The 14,984-nt window shown below is 46.5% G+C and overlaps 1 protein-coding gene across 3 annotated transcripts in view; it reads right to left on the minus strand.

Annotated features, from left to right (window-relative positions):
* The window catches only part of MYO18A (myosin XVIIIA), a 133,883-nt gene extending 125,888 nt beyond the window's left edge, over positions 1–7,995 (minus strand). For all 3 annotated transcript variants that reach the window (XM_055001452.1, XM_055001451.1, XM_055001450.1), the window contains exon 1: positions 7,901–7,995. The gene's annotated coding sequence lies outside the window, so the exon portion shown is untranslated. The remainder of the gene's footprint in view (positions 1–7,900) is intronic.
* Positions 7,996–14,984: the final 6,989 nt, after the last annotated feature.

Genomic DNA, 14,984 nt, shown 5'->3' on the forward strand with positions numbered 1-14,984 from the left:
CACAATCCGAACAGCAATCCGTGGGGCCGGATGGCTAACTTTAAGATGTTAACAGAACAGGAGGTAACCCCCGCCCCCATAGCGGGAGGCTGGTTTCACGGCCCACCCACCTCAACCACCATATGCCTGGCAGAACATCTCTGTCTTATAGGCCTGGCGGAAAGAACAATTCCTGCTGAGCCTAGGTCTCCACAGACAGAGAGTTTCACCAGGCAAGAAGGAGCAGTCAAGCATTCTGTCTCCAACAGTACCCAGCTAGATGTTTCGAGGAAGCTCACATGAAGGGAAAGAAGGCACAGCGTTTCCATTTTGCTTGCTCCCAGCATGGAAGTATACTGCCTCTGAATATGGAGGTTTTAACTGGCTAGTGTGGCTAATAGCCGCCTATAAGTATCTGCTGTTTTTCCATAAATCAGCATCAATAAAGCCAGCTTCCTTGACAATCTAGAGTTCAGCAACAGATCAAGCGGACACACTCCTAGAAGGAATCTTCAACAGACAGCACAAAGACCGCAGTGTTTGGATGAGATGGATTTCCTCTGGAGGAGATTCCAGAGCTAAGGGCACTGCTACAATGAAGCAGATACATGGAGTGGAATTTTTTTTCCCAGAACTTTGTTTCCCCCCAGAAAATTTTCCATTTCTAAAGATTCACTGTTTCATAAAATCAGAAACAATGAATGAGCGTCATTGCCATTACAATATTCAAATTTTAAAGTTGTTTTTCAGGTGATGTCTGATAGAGGACATGCATGACTTATTGGTTCTTAAACCAGGGTAGGGGGGAAAAACTCCAAATGCAATAATGCATATTTTTAAAACCAGGTTATGAATTCCTCTGATTGGCTGTGCAGATTGACTCAAAGCCAAAACTAAAATTCTTATCTCATCTCAGACCACAAGCGAAAGCAAAACGAAAACAGGGATTTTTGTTTGTTCGTTTCACTTTCAGCAAAAACACTTTCAGCGTCTCCTTTCTTTTCTTGATCATGCTGGAGAAGATGCAAGCATTTGCATAAGGTCTGTTAACTTTTTAGAGTTCTCAGTTACTATGAAGTAGTCTCTATAATGCTTAAAAAGTACAAAAGAACTATGACAAGGAAGCGGAGAGATCAGAATCCAGCGGAATTTTTTACGGACTGGGGAAGATTGAAAACATATTTAGAAAAGAAGTGGGACGTAAAGGGGGAACTATGGCAATTTGAAAATTATTAGAATGGATTTGTTATTAGAAGAGATAGAGTCTTTACCATATGAAGTGAAGTATTAGCTAATTGTTAGCCCAAATGCAAGTGGACTTAGAGTTAATAGATATTGTTAGAATTACTAAAGTAGATATTTTATCCGACTGTTAGTTTAAATTTAAATATATGTGGAGCTAATATAAAGTAATAGATAATAGATTTTAAGTTTATAACAATATTTTTGAAGTTAATAGATAGGGCTTAGTTGAATAAAAGAGTAAGTAAACATGAGATAAGGAGTTACAGAAAAAGGGGATAGATTGGGAATAGATTAGGCTATAGGGTTGGAAAGCTGTTGGAAGTCTTGGAAAAGGGGGGGAGGGAAAGGGTGGGGGAAAGGATAATGAGATGCTATTTGAAAGTTGTATATTAATATTCTCACCTAATACAAATTTTCTAAATAAGAAGTACAAAAGAACTGTGCAGCCAGATTATAATGAAGTCACTAAAGAAAATAAGGAAGTTGGTAGGTACAAATACTGCAGGAATGAATATGCTAACGATGTAACAATAATGCTTCATAACGGCCTCAGCCCAAGAGACCCCCCTGAAGGCAACACTTTCAGCCTCAGACAGAGAAGGAAGCCGGGTGGATAAAAATCAATGCTTTTTTATAAAAAAAAAATTAAAATCAGATTTTTTAATTTAAACTGGATTTTTTAATAAAATGTTTTTTGAGGAAAAATCTATCTAAAGATAGTTTTCTATTTAAGATACATTATAGTCCAAAGGTTATCATCATGAAATAAGGATTAGTTTTTAATTATGTAGCATGAGGTTGTATATTCGTGCAATGTTTAAATTTTTTGGTAAACGAATTCCATTAATCCATTCACAATGTCATGCTCTTCCAGAGGTTTCTGTAAGATTATTGGGCACTTTTCTATTTAGATTATCACAGTTGCTTGGTTTTACAGTTCTCAAAACTGTGAATTCGTGTCCACAGAGATCACGTCTCTTCTTCCCAGAAAAAAGGTTATAAAATAAACATACCCAGATGAGAAAAAGACCTTAATCCCATTGTTCCTTTGCAAATCTTTGTACACAGAACCAACCCCTTACCTCTTAAGTGCTACGTTTCAAAAAATTCAATGAATAAAAGATTGTTGGGAGTGGAATAGATCTGCACAAGAAGCTAAGTGTGAGGAGTCTTTATGTAGAAAACCATGATTTAAATCTAGTCTTACTGACTAGTGATTTAAATTGTGATTTAAATCAATTCAATTGAAATCAAATCCACCCTGGAAGGAAGGGCATTTGGCTCACCCTTTTCCTTCTCTCCTGTCCGATTCGAGAGCAGAATCCGGAATGTCCTTATCAGCTTCCACCGTTTTATAGGGCCTCACCAGATCCAGCACAGACCCAATGGCCTCCCATTCCGGAAACCCCATGTGGGGTAAGGCAATCCCTGCAAGTGGGCACAGACAGCTCTCTGGTTGTGGTAAAGCCTATGCCTGCTGCTCCCTGCTCACCTGGAACGGATCACCAGCTGACTAGAGGGCCCTTGAAGGGCCAGCCACCCATCAGCAGGAGTCCCTTTAAAGGGACTGTCAGTGCTCCAGCCCAAATTATTGAGTGATGGAGCTCGCTCCTCGGGCCATCGGGGAAGCGGGCGCCCCCGAGACTACCCGACAATTTAAGCACATATAAAAACTTAAAATGTAATCAACATAAGGGAAGCCTGTGCTTTATTATCTTTACAGCTGCCCAAGTATTATTCCAACAACAATAATTTCAACATAAAGCTCTACAAATGACATTTAAACCGTACTTCCTTTTCCCTCTGATGACATATTTCAATTCAAGTAACTTGTTGTTATCAGGGCATAAAATGAACTTGTGATACGTTTTAAAATTTTGTTTACTAAATACAAGTCAAAATAAACCTGCTAAACCAAATCACATTCCATTTAAGGAGTTAAAAATTCCTTTTCCAGAAAACTTACATCATTGCAAAGAAGATCCCCTCGCTCACAGGCACCCTATTGCAGAGGATATGTAGAGAAGAATAATGATTTATTCCTTGAAAATATTTTCAAAACCTGCCTTCAAAAAGTTCAGCTTTACATCCCCCCTGAAGCTGCAAAAGGAGGTAGATCTACTGTCTTCTGGAAGACTGACCCACAAAATCACAGCAGTTACCAAAAAAGCCTGTGATGAGCAATTCTCGTTTGTAGACTTGCAGGGGTCAGAAGGCATTGCCAAGCTGAGTGGCTCATAGCAATGGCCCTTGAGGTACCATTCAGAGGCCTTGGGCTATGAAAGACTGCAAAGGACAGCCTCCAGGCAGCAGCCAGTGTATTTATTTATTTTTTTATTTATGTCACGTATAGTCCGCCTTTCTCACTGAGACTCAAGGTGGATTACATAGTGTGAATTAGTCCAATCAATATCAAAAGTATTTTCATAAACAATGCTATAGGGGAAATAAATGCCAAGTTTACAAAGACATACCATTAGCAATTCGATACAGAGTTGAAGAAATACTGACACAGAGCATAAACAATTCTAGCACTGACATTAGACAACAAAAAACTAAATACCCAGTAGGGATCAAGATGCCTGTGATCCCTGTGGCCAGCAGGGCAGCAACTGAGCGGCTGCCATTTCCAGTTTGCCCTCCACACCAAAGCAGGTCTATATAAGAGGAGATAGATCCAGAGGAGTTAGCCGTGGTAGTTTGTAGTTGCAAAATAGTAGAGTCTAGTAGCACCTTGAAGACTAACCAACTTTATTGTAGCATAAGCTTTCGAGAACCACAGCTCAGATGCATCTGACGAAGAGAGCTGTGGTTCTCGAAAGCTTATGCTACAATAAAGTTGGTTAGTCTTCAAGGTGCTGCTTGACTCTTTACTATATGGGAGGAGGACTTTTTAGCTGGTGAGGTCCCTGACAGTTCAGAGCTTTAGAGACTGTGGCCAGTACTTTCAAGCAGGCCTGGAAACTCACCAGCAGTCAACAGCAATGAAACAAAGCAGGAGTAATACGCTCCTGGCAAAAACCAAGCAGAGGCACTTTGGCACCATTGCAATTTCTGGGCGCTCTTCAAGTGGTATTAATATGTGAAATTCAGAAGCAGGTTGATGAATACCAGAAAGCCCCTCACATATCTATAGCTCCCAGGGCTCCCCAGGAGGGGGAAAAAACAACTTAACAAGCTGTTAACAGCTAAGGCATGGTCAGGCACATCCACCAGATGCTGGGGACAATACAAAGAGAACACAGCCTGGGCTCTGCTTGCAAACTTTCCGGAAGCAACTGGCAGGCCACCACTGGCAATACAAAGCAAGAGAAGGAGGATCCTTGAGCCAGTCAAGCAGGGCACTTCTAACCTTTACTTACTAGTCCCTTCTCTCTTCCCATCCATCCAGTTCTGAAGTTTGGCAACTTAGCAGTTCAAGGCCTCCTCCCTGGACACTGGGTCCTTGCAGCAACAAACAAAGCACCCACAGGCACATATTCCAGCACACAAGACAAACGTCTCTTGTGCCAAGGCCAGACCAGAATAGCTGGGGGAAGGCAAGGGGTGCTGCTAGCATAGGAGAGTGCCCTATCCATCAACAACAACAACCATTCCCAAAGAAGACCTCACCAATGAAACCAGAATTGGATTTGCTACCATGTAAGCAGCGAATCCTCCACTAAGAAGGTCAAAAACCAAAACCAGCCAACAAGCAGCTACCTTCGCCCTGACGGGAATGCCACGCCAGGCCTCTGAGCTGGCAAACAGGTCTGGAGGATTTACAGATTCCTTTGCATACCTGTACTCCACCCCTCTCCAAGGGAGGCCAGCACGACAAGGGAGAAAACTCACATTCCAGACACCCCAGCTAGAACTCTCTTTCCCCGAGAGGCAATCCAGGTCACACCCACACCCACTGGATGAATGAACACGGTAAGTTGTGACGCAAACGGAACAGAAAGCACAGCTCAGCTTAACAGGCTGCCAAAGGCAAACAGGCAGCCCTGTTCTCATTCAACGTGTGCTGCAAGGGCTGCCGTCTAAAGTTCACGACTGAAGGGGGAGAAGAGAGAGACACGTGAACGATGATCACGATGAACCTCCTGGCTCTTCTCTGCATTTGTGAAGTGCCCGCCCTTTTGTTTGGCGTTATCCTAAATAAGCATCTGTGGACCGATTCACTTGCATTTTTACAAACAATGGAGTATGTTCTGGACTGGTACAGGCTACTCTATAGATCCACCTCTCCCATATTCAGCACAAGCAAGACCTGGGTCACGTGCCCATGAGCTTCAGTTTATGCTCTTCAACTCCTGTGTCATCCACAGGCTCAAGTAAGGAAGAAACGAATAGGACTTTTCTGCTCCTTTTTAAACTGAATGTTGCAGGGAAAGGACTCAGCTTTCCCCTTCGCATGGCTCCTCTACCCAACTCAGAGATGTAAACTGTCCTCACACGCAGGATCTGACCTAAGAGCTACACTGAGATTTTGGTTTGCTTCATATGAGGCTCCTGCATTACAGTAAGCACTTCTGTTCACAAAACATGGGCAAGCAGTAGCGGAAGGCAGGCCTCTCTGAATAGCCAGTACAGGAGTTCTTAATGCTCTTTTGCTTTGTTCACATGAACACCCTTACTGTGACCCTCTCTATAACGGAAGGCGGACGAGACCATATCCTCACTGCTAATTGTAGTGCATTACATATTGCATTATATATTTTTAGACGCACCCCCAAAATGAAATGTGGATGTGACAAAGTCATGTTTGCAAATATGAGTGTCTCAGCAGTGTCACAGAAACAGAATGATTTGCTCCACAAAATGTGCGATATTGCCCTCAGCACAAAACAAGTTGACAAGCACAGTAAAAGCTCTGGTGTCATTTCACACATGCTTTAAGAAACGGAAGCATAGAGTTGGGAATCGCAGACAATCATGATCCACAATTCACCACATCTTCCAGAAGAGACCAGCATCTCCCCTTTGTATCTTTATTGAGCATCCCAAAAACATAGCATGCCAAGTGGCCATTAACACATAACGTGCACCGAGTGGCTTGCTATAACAAGACTGTACCCTTTTGGTAGAACTGTAGTACCAGTGATTTAAATATATATATATATTTCCAAAAAGAGAGAGAGAGGAAAAGAAAAAAGCCTTTTACTGTGCCCAGCTTGGGGGGGGGGGGGAAGAAAGGCACATCACAGCCAGAAGACCAGCTTGGTGCAACTACCCCGATGTCATTTCATCTTCCCTAGCATTACCCCTAGTTACACCAACACTTAGTTCTGCTTTTGAGGCAAAGGCCACTTGATAGAGCACAAACATAGCCCTTCCCTTACTTGCTTTGTACACAAAGCAACCACTGTCCTTTCAAGGAGACGCCAAGGCAGCCTGCCTCAAGCAGCAAGGCCGAGATGGAAGAGGGAGGCTGCAGAGCCAGGCCTTGCTCAGCTAACTGGGTCCCCTCCTCCCAAGCTGCACAGAACCACCACCCTCCAATCAAGGGGAACAACCTCAGGACTGCATGCACAACATGCTCAGAAAACAGGGGGGGGGGAAACCCTTCAAGGGCTGAACGCCAACATGATGTCAACCCATAGGGGATGGTTTAAGTGGGTAGCTGTGTTGGTCTCATGTCTGAAGAAGGGAGCTCTGGCTCTTGAAAGCTTACACTCCAAAAACCTTGTTGAGTCTCTAAGGTGCCACTGGACTCAAATCCATAGGGGAGGGTGAGAGAAAGAATCTCTCATTCTTTTATATCTCACTCCTGCCATCATCTCAGAAAAATAACACGTTACGTGACATGTACGCACAACTTCCCCACACACAACCTGGGCTATGACTCACGTCAGTCTGGAAACACTGGTACAGCACACATGCAAACACATAAAAGGTTCCCAAAACTCTATGGGTGTGACTGAGGCACACACACACACACACACACCACTATCTAGCATGCAAAACCAATGTTCCTCTGATGCAGCAGAATGATACATACGCACCTCAGCACCACCTCGGAGTCAAGGGCGCGGAAGCAGCTGTGACCTTTCATGTAAAGAGGAACTGATTCGAGGGGGGGGGGTGAGGAACACACAAAACTACACACAACCCTCCAAGCATCCACCTCCACAAACACACCTTCACCTGCAGGCCTTGGCTCACCCACCCCCCTGCATACCATTCAGACAACACAAACACACCTTCGAACCCAGGAGTCACCCCACACGGACCCACAGAGACGCAGAGGCAGGGGTGCCAAGCCAGCCACTCTTTCCTATACATCAGTCACAGCCACACGTTTTTGGAGGGGCTCCCAACTCGGTGGGAGTCGCTTCCCACGGCCGGGTGTGAAAGCCACAGGCACAAAGGCTGCCTTGCGGTTGCCAACCTCCAGGCGGGGCCTGGAGTGCCTCCCGGAATTACCTGCCTGGCCTGCTTCTCGCGTACAGAGGGATGTGTGTACGCAACACACCTGGGCCGGGGCTGAGGGAATGAGGAGCGGCGGTCTCCCTCGCACACATCCCCCCGGGCGGGGGCTCAGTGGCTTGCGTGTGCCCGCGGGCGAGCATTCATTCCCACGAGCGAGCCCTGCAGCCGCGCAGAGGGGCGTGTGCCCGAAGCCCCTTCTCCCCCCGCCGCCGCCCCTTTCCCCGCGAGGCGGCCGGCCAGGGGCTCCCCCCCACCCCCTCACCTCCAGCGCCGGCTGAGGCCGATCGGGGTCCGGAGCCGAGGCCCAGCTGGGCTGCCGCGTTTCGGCGCCTCCCTCCAGCCGCTCCCGGGCCCGGCATCGAGCGGCGGCGGGTGGGAGGAGGGCGAAGGGGCGGCGCGGAGTAGGCCCGGCCCCGGCCCCTGTGGCTCTCCGCCCCTGGCCGGCCCTGCCTGAGGGGCGGTCCTGCTCGGGGGAAACGCCTTCGCCGCCGCCGTTCCGCTTTCACGCCCGCTGGCTCGGGGGAGACGCCGGGCCCGCCTACACGAAAGGCCGCGGCGAGGCGTTTGTGGAGCGGGCAGGGAAGGAAGGCCGCGGCGGGTCTTCCCGCCTTCCCGCTTCAGGTGGCGGCCTCGGGCTCCCTCAGAGGGGCTCCTTGGCTCCTCGGCTTCGTTTGCCGCCGCCGCCGCCGCGCCTCATAGGCAGTTTAATAATGCAGACATTATTAATGACTGTTGTTAACGTGTCTCTCCCTGCTTAGTAATTAAGTGTTACTTCATATTTAATAATGGCAGCCTTATTGATTACTATTATTAACCGGGGCTGTGTTTCCTCCTCCTCGCCCCCACCTGACGCGACTACTGGCTCGGCCTGTTTTGTTCTGGTGAGACAAAAGGGGAGGGGACCTACAACCAACACACCCCACAATAAAGCGCAAAAAAAAGGTTGAGGAACAGTTAAGATCTATTAGATCTACATTCTTTTTATCGGTAGATTTCATTCCTTTGGTCTGTGATACTTTGTATTTTTGACTTGCATTGTCTTGCGTGTATTCATTAAAGCAGAATCGTTCTAGGATTGCAATAGACCTTTTTGTAATAGATCATAGCTGTTCCTCAGCCATTTTATTTATTTATTGCTTATACTCATTCTGTGTCCCTCCTTGCTATGCAAGTTCCTTGGTCACTTTGGAGATCATCAGCTTTTTGGTTTATCTGTGCCACATCTTTGTCATCCCCCCTACCTCCAAAAAGCTCGGAGTTGCATACCTGGTTTCCCTTCTTCATTTTATCCTCACAACAATCCTGTGAGGTAGGCTAGGCTTAGAAACCGAGAACAACTATCCCGAGGTCACCCCATGAGCTTCATGGCTAAACAGGAATTTAAATCCAGTCCTAACATAGTCTACCCCTGGTGGTCCCCAACTTTTCTAAGTCTGCAGGCATCTTTGAAATTTGGAGAGAGGGAGGCATCAATACAAAATCAATTACTATTATTAACCAGGGCTGTGTTTCCTCCTCCTCTTCCTCTCTCCCATCTGACACAACTACTGGCTCGCCCTGTTTTATTCTGTTGAGCCACAAAAAAAAAACCCTACAGCCAACACACCCCACAATAAAGCAAAAAAGGTTGAGGAGTTAGCTCCACAGCTGATGGAGCTAACTGTGCACATGCAAGAGGAAAGGGGATACCAAATATAAACACACAAGCAGCCTGAGGGGGGACAACACAAGAGAAGGAGAGGGTGCTCCCTGCTCTGCTCTGGTGCTCCCTAGCCCCCACTGCCTCACAGCTGATCCGCAGGTCCTACTCACAAGATCCTAGATCCTTCAGTGAGCACAGGAGGGCCCATGTGAAAAGCTCAAGGCTTGTCACTGATTCTACCTTCAACAATGGCCCTGCCTGCTTTTCTGAAGCACACAGCATGGGGAACCCCTGGCCTACAGCCTACACCACAGGGGTTTTATTTTAATTACATTTTTGGCCTGGCTCCCTTCCTTCAGAAAACTCAAGGCCAGTTTAAAAACAGGATAAACCAGTGTCCATCTCCCAGTTAATCCAAGATTACAGTCTACACTCCAGCCCTGGAAATAAAGGGAATGGAAGGCCCTCCATTCTCCTTGAGATGCAGCTAAGATCTGTTTGCAAGATTCATTCCTTTTCATCACGCACACTGCTCAGGAAGAACTTCCAGGTGCATCCTGCTTCACACAGGCAACCACCAGTCTGTGGCCACAACCCTGCCTCACTAGTCCTTGTATTGAACAGTGAACTGGCCAGCCTCTGAGTAGATATGGAAAGCCACAGTTGGGCTACCCTGAGACAAGGCAGAGGTCTCTAGTAACAGGGTGTGCAAAAACAAAATGATTTTAAGTAAAACAAGCAGGTGGAGGAACACCCTGTGGAAGCTTCTTGAAACATTCTCAAGGAAGCTCAAAATGCTGAGTCAACCATATGAGTAGCCATGTTGGTCTGTAATAGAATAGCAGAATTTGAATTCAGTGGCACCTTAGAGACCAACAAGATTTTCGGAGTATAAGCTTTCAGGATTCAGAGCTCCCTTCCTCAGACAGAAGCACAAATGGAGGTCCCTGAGCCTTTATATCCCAGGCAAAGGTGGGTGGGGTGTTACAAGGGAGGCCATCAGGATGTAAAGGTACAGTGCAGCTTGATTAGAGCAGAAATTAGCATCTGTAGTGAGATAAGAATCTTAAGTTTCTGTTCAGCCCCGGAGGGTCCGTTGTTCTGAATTTGTGAATAAACTCTCATTTCAGCAATCTCACGTCGTAATCTCCCCTTGAAGTTTCTGTTTGAGGACAGCTACTTTTAGGTAAGCAGTGGAATGTCCTGGAAGGTTAAAATTTTCTCCCACTGATTTTTGAATGTTGTGATTTTAAATGTCAAATTTATGTCCATTTATTCTTTTGCGTAGGGACTGACATGTTAGTCCACTGTAGAAAGTAGAAGGTCATTGCTGACACTTGACAGCATATATAACATTGGAAGATGAACAGATGAATGAATCTGATATGGTGTAACTGGTGTTGTTAGGTCCAGTGATTGTGCAAAAGGAAGAAAAGTGAGTAGAGGAAATTAGCCTACCTAAACCCCTTAAGAGCTTTAAGAATCCAGAAGGCTGAGATCAAGGGTAGGGTACCAAACTTCAATTCCTCATGGACTGTCAGTGTGTTTAAGACCTACTGTTCATTATACATGTTTAGGATCCGAGACAGTCGTTTCTAAAATCAAATTTGAAGAACATAAGAAGGGCCCTGCTGGATCAGACCAGTGGTCCATCTTTGTCTGACATTGTGTTGCACACAGTTGCTAACAAGTTGCCCTGGAGGGTCAACAAACGAGAGGCCAAAGTCTCCCCCAAAGCAGCTCTTGGCAATGGTATTAGAGGTTTGAATGTGGAGGTTCCTTTTAAGTGGCTAATAGCCACTGATGACCCCTTTCCTCCAGGAACCTCTAGCGCCCCCTTTTAAAGCCATCCCTTGGTGCCAACGTGCACCATGACTGCCGACTCCTCATCTGCATTATCAGCCTATCTGGACAGTGTGTGAATTCTGCAGCCATCACACCAGGCAGGCAGGCAGGCAAGACACCATGCAGTCAAAACTCCAGTCTGCTCTTGATCTAATTACCCACTACTGAAAGCTCACTTCCCCCCAACTCTAGAGGGCTATTCAGTACAAGAGGATATTGGTCCATCAACCAAGGTAGGGGGTCCCTTCTAAGGGATTGTTTCCCCACACTTCAGCCTGATGCCCTCCATCCTTGAGAATCTCATTCCAGGACAGCAGAAGAACTGCCTAGCAACACTGGAACAGTTCTAGCAAGTCCCTGGAGGGTCAACAAACAAGAAATCTCTTTTTCTCTTTCCACTTCTCCAGGTTGGTAACCTAGCCTCGTGGGAAAAAAGAGCTTTGTGCATTGAACACAACCCACAATTTCTGCCCAGTAGGGAAAAGAGAGAATAATACACGAGGCACTCTTTGCAAAATGCAGGATAGCTTCTGCCCCCTGTTGGTTTTCTATCTCCCTAAGCTGGTTTGGTTATTTAAAGGGTTAAGGGGTGAGAAAGGTGCTTACTTGAATGATGTACGGTCCTGTCCCAAGAAGGATTATGTGTAGTGCTGTAGTCCTGCTTGCCCAGGAGCTTAACTTTGAACGCCCTTCAATGTTGCCTCTTGCTCTTTCCCAAACTTCCTGCAAAACTCTCCTGTTAGCACGGCCAGGTTGCACACCCTGGTTGCACACCCTGGTTGCACACCCTGGTTGCCCACTCCAGAAGCTGCTGCCCGGCTTCTTAGAGCATTGGTGATGGTTTAATACTCATTTAACATTCTCTTCTTGAGACTCCTTCAAATACTGAAAACTCAGCTTGCAGCTAAAAATTAAAATATTAATAAAATGTCATTGTTATTTAATACTAGGCAAGAGCCAGTAAGTTTTAAGACTTACTGTTTTCTGTGGGAGAGACTGAGGCATCTGCTTTCAGTTTCGCCATTAAATCAATGGAAATTAAATACATTTCTATTGGACAAGGTGATATCCTTCAGATTTTAAATACATTTTTTTTAAAAACCTAGCCATTTGAAATATTAAGAGAGCTGTCCACTGCTTACGTTAGGCACTTCATACATTAATAATGATGCCATTTTTAACCTCTGGAATGACAAATATTAAGCCACTTCCTCTGATGGAGGCCAACTTCTATTAAGATAACAGGGAAGGCTTTAAAAAAAAAGATTATTTGAATAACTTTTGTGCCCTCTAGTGGACTCCACTTTATAAGCCACTTGTAAAACCTGGTGTGTTTGACACATCAGTGTATGTGAAAGATGCACCAGCTATACCGGGTGTCAGTTTGCTCCTTTGGATTTGGCGGCTTGTTCTTTTGAACACCCTGTAGCTTTTAAAGGGGAATAGACAGATTTGTGGTTATTAGCCATCAGTGGTTACTAGCCATAATGACTTAAGAAAACCTCCACATTCAGAGGCAGTCAACCTCTGAATTCCAGTTCTACAGTTCTGTGGCACCATGTTGTAGGGCCTTGGCAGGGAAGCGCAATGATAGAATGGAATTAGTGTCCCTATGTGCGGCATTTAACCTTTCCCCGCAGGATGAATGAATGCCTGTCATTCATTTGTGTGGATGATGCAATATTTTTATTTTCTGCATTTATACCCTACCTTTCTCCCCAAGGAAGACCCAAAGCAGCTTATATCATTCTCCTCCATTTTATACTCACAACAACCCTGTTAGGTAGTTTAGGGCGAGAGTTTGGGACTGCCCCAAGATCACCCACAGCAAACTTCTGTAAATAAGAAGGGATTCAGATCTGGATCTAGAAGCGGGTACCATTTATTGGGGGACCTAAACTGCTCTTGGTGACCCCAGCCATTGAGGACTGAACTGCTGCCTGTCTATATCACAACGCCCGGTTCCATACCAGCACAGAGTCTGTCTTACCCAAATATCACAATGGCAGGTGTCAATTCGGTCCCCTTAAGCAGGAGGCCTCTGTTCCTCTGGTACATTTTTGGCCCTAAGTTGGCCCAGTTACAGCCACAATTTCTGATGCCATTTTGTTCAGTTTCTGAAATCCATTTTGTTCCAAGATGGCAGCTGTAGTTGGCCCAATCCAGGCTCCCAAACGGGCCAGATTAACCATGGGAGCTGTTTTTTTTATATAGAAAAATGAGGAGAGGTGAAAAGTGATGGCTGTGCAGGAAAAGGCAAAAGGGCAGCAATGACAGTGTGCTGGGAGGTGTAAAGATGGTTGTGCAGAATAAGACCTGGGACACGTGCCTGAAAGAATAGAGCCAGACAAGTCTGTACAGTTGGTGACTGTGGCTTGGCAGCTCTTCCCACGGCTCCCATCTCAAGCAGGCAGTAAAGGCAATTTTTGCAGGCTGGAGTCGAAAGAAAGAGTGGCTGTCTGTTGGAGATTGCGGGAGGGGGGTGCTTTCACTGAAGCTGGCAGTTGGGAAAGGGCAGCCTGAAAACAGCTTTGTGGGTGTCTTATCTTGGCAGATGCAAGTGAAGAGGAGCTGAACACGTGGAGGCTCTTCCGCAGCCAGATTCAATCCATATCACTGTCGATAGGACAGCCTGGAGTCGGGAGATGGTTTAGGGCACTTGTGAATTAATGTTGGCGTTTCTGGGTGGTGGGGGGAGGTGGCAATGTGTAAGGCAGCTGCAGGCAAGCCCTGGTCTACAAGCCATGGCGACAGGCACAGGCCCGGTGGCCAATGGCTGCCCAGACACACCTGCTGCCAGTCCCATCGTAGGCACTGGGTCGCTGGAAGCTTGCATTCCAGAGTGGGTCTGGGAGGAGGGCGAGGGGAACGGTGGGAGCTCTTTGTTGGATTTCCTGTTGCTGGTTGGGGAAAAACAAAAGAGTCACTCAGGCACCCCCTAAAGTGCTGAGCTGGCAGCCACTCCCGCCACCGTTGTTGCATTACCTTGGAGCGGAAGCCACAGCCTGGGCATCAGGCCCATTCCTCCTGTTTCTAAGCAAGGCCCCTTTCCTCTGGAAGGGACAGAGGTACACCAGTGAGTACAGCACCTGTACAAATATAAGGTAAGGGGGAGTGAAAAAGGAGACTTGGAGATGGTCTTCTAACAATGCAGTCCCGTGCAGAATAACTCCAGTCTAAGTGTGTTGAAATCAATGGCCTTAGACTGAAGTAACTGCACAGAATTGCACAATGACTTCCTTCTTCCACAGCTGCCGAGCTGGAAGACGTTCCAGCACAGCTGTATAGGGCTGGTTTTCTTGTGAGGAGAGAGCACCAAGAGCACTGTATTTTGGTAATACTGGCGTAGGAAGCAAACATGCACATGGGCAGTGGCAGTCCAAAAGCATCAACAGCAGAGCTTTTTTTCTGGGAAAAGAGGTGGTGGAATCGTCACTTTGGGTCAGCTGGAACAAGGGGGGAGTTTTTTAAAGTTTAAATCACCCTCAGTGAAAATGGTCACACGGCTGGTGGCCCCGCCCCCTGATCTCCAGACAGAGGGGAGTTTAGATTGCCCACCGTGCCGCTAGCAGCGCGGAGGGCAATCTAAACTCCCCTCTGTCTGGAGATCAGGGGGGCGGGGCTACCAGCCATGTCATTATTTCCAAGAGGTGCCGGAACTCCATTCCACCGCATTCCAGCTGAAAAAAAGCCCTAATCATCAGTCTCTACAACAGAACAGCAGGCCCCGCGTCATGCCAGCCAACTTCCAGACTCAAGAGCTTTGTGTCTTCTCGTGTTTAAAAAAGCCTCTTCCTTATACTTCCCAGAGAGAGGCCAAACCTCTTCCAGCTCCCACCCTGGCAGATGGATATGTTGT

The sequence above is a fragment of the Eublepharis macularius genome, chromosome 17, assembly GCF_028583425.1.
Source record: "Eublepharis macularius isolate TG4126 chromosome 17, MPM_Emac_v1.0, whole genome shotgun sequence".
NCBI classification, from domain to species: Eukaryota; Metazoa; Chordata; class Lepidosauria; order Squamata; family Eublepharidae; genus Eublepharis; species Eublepharis macularius.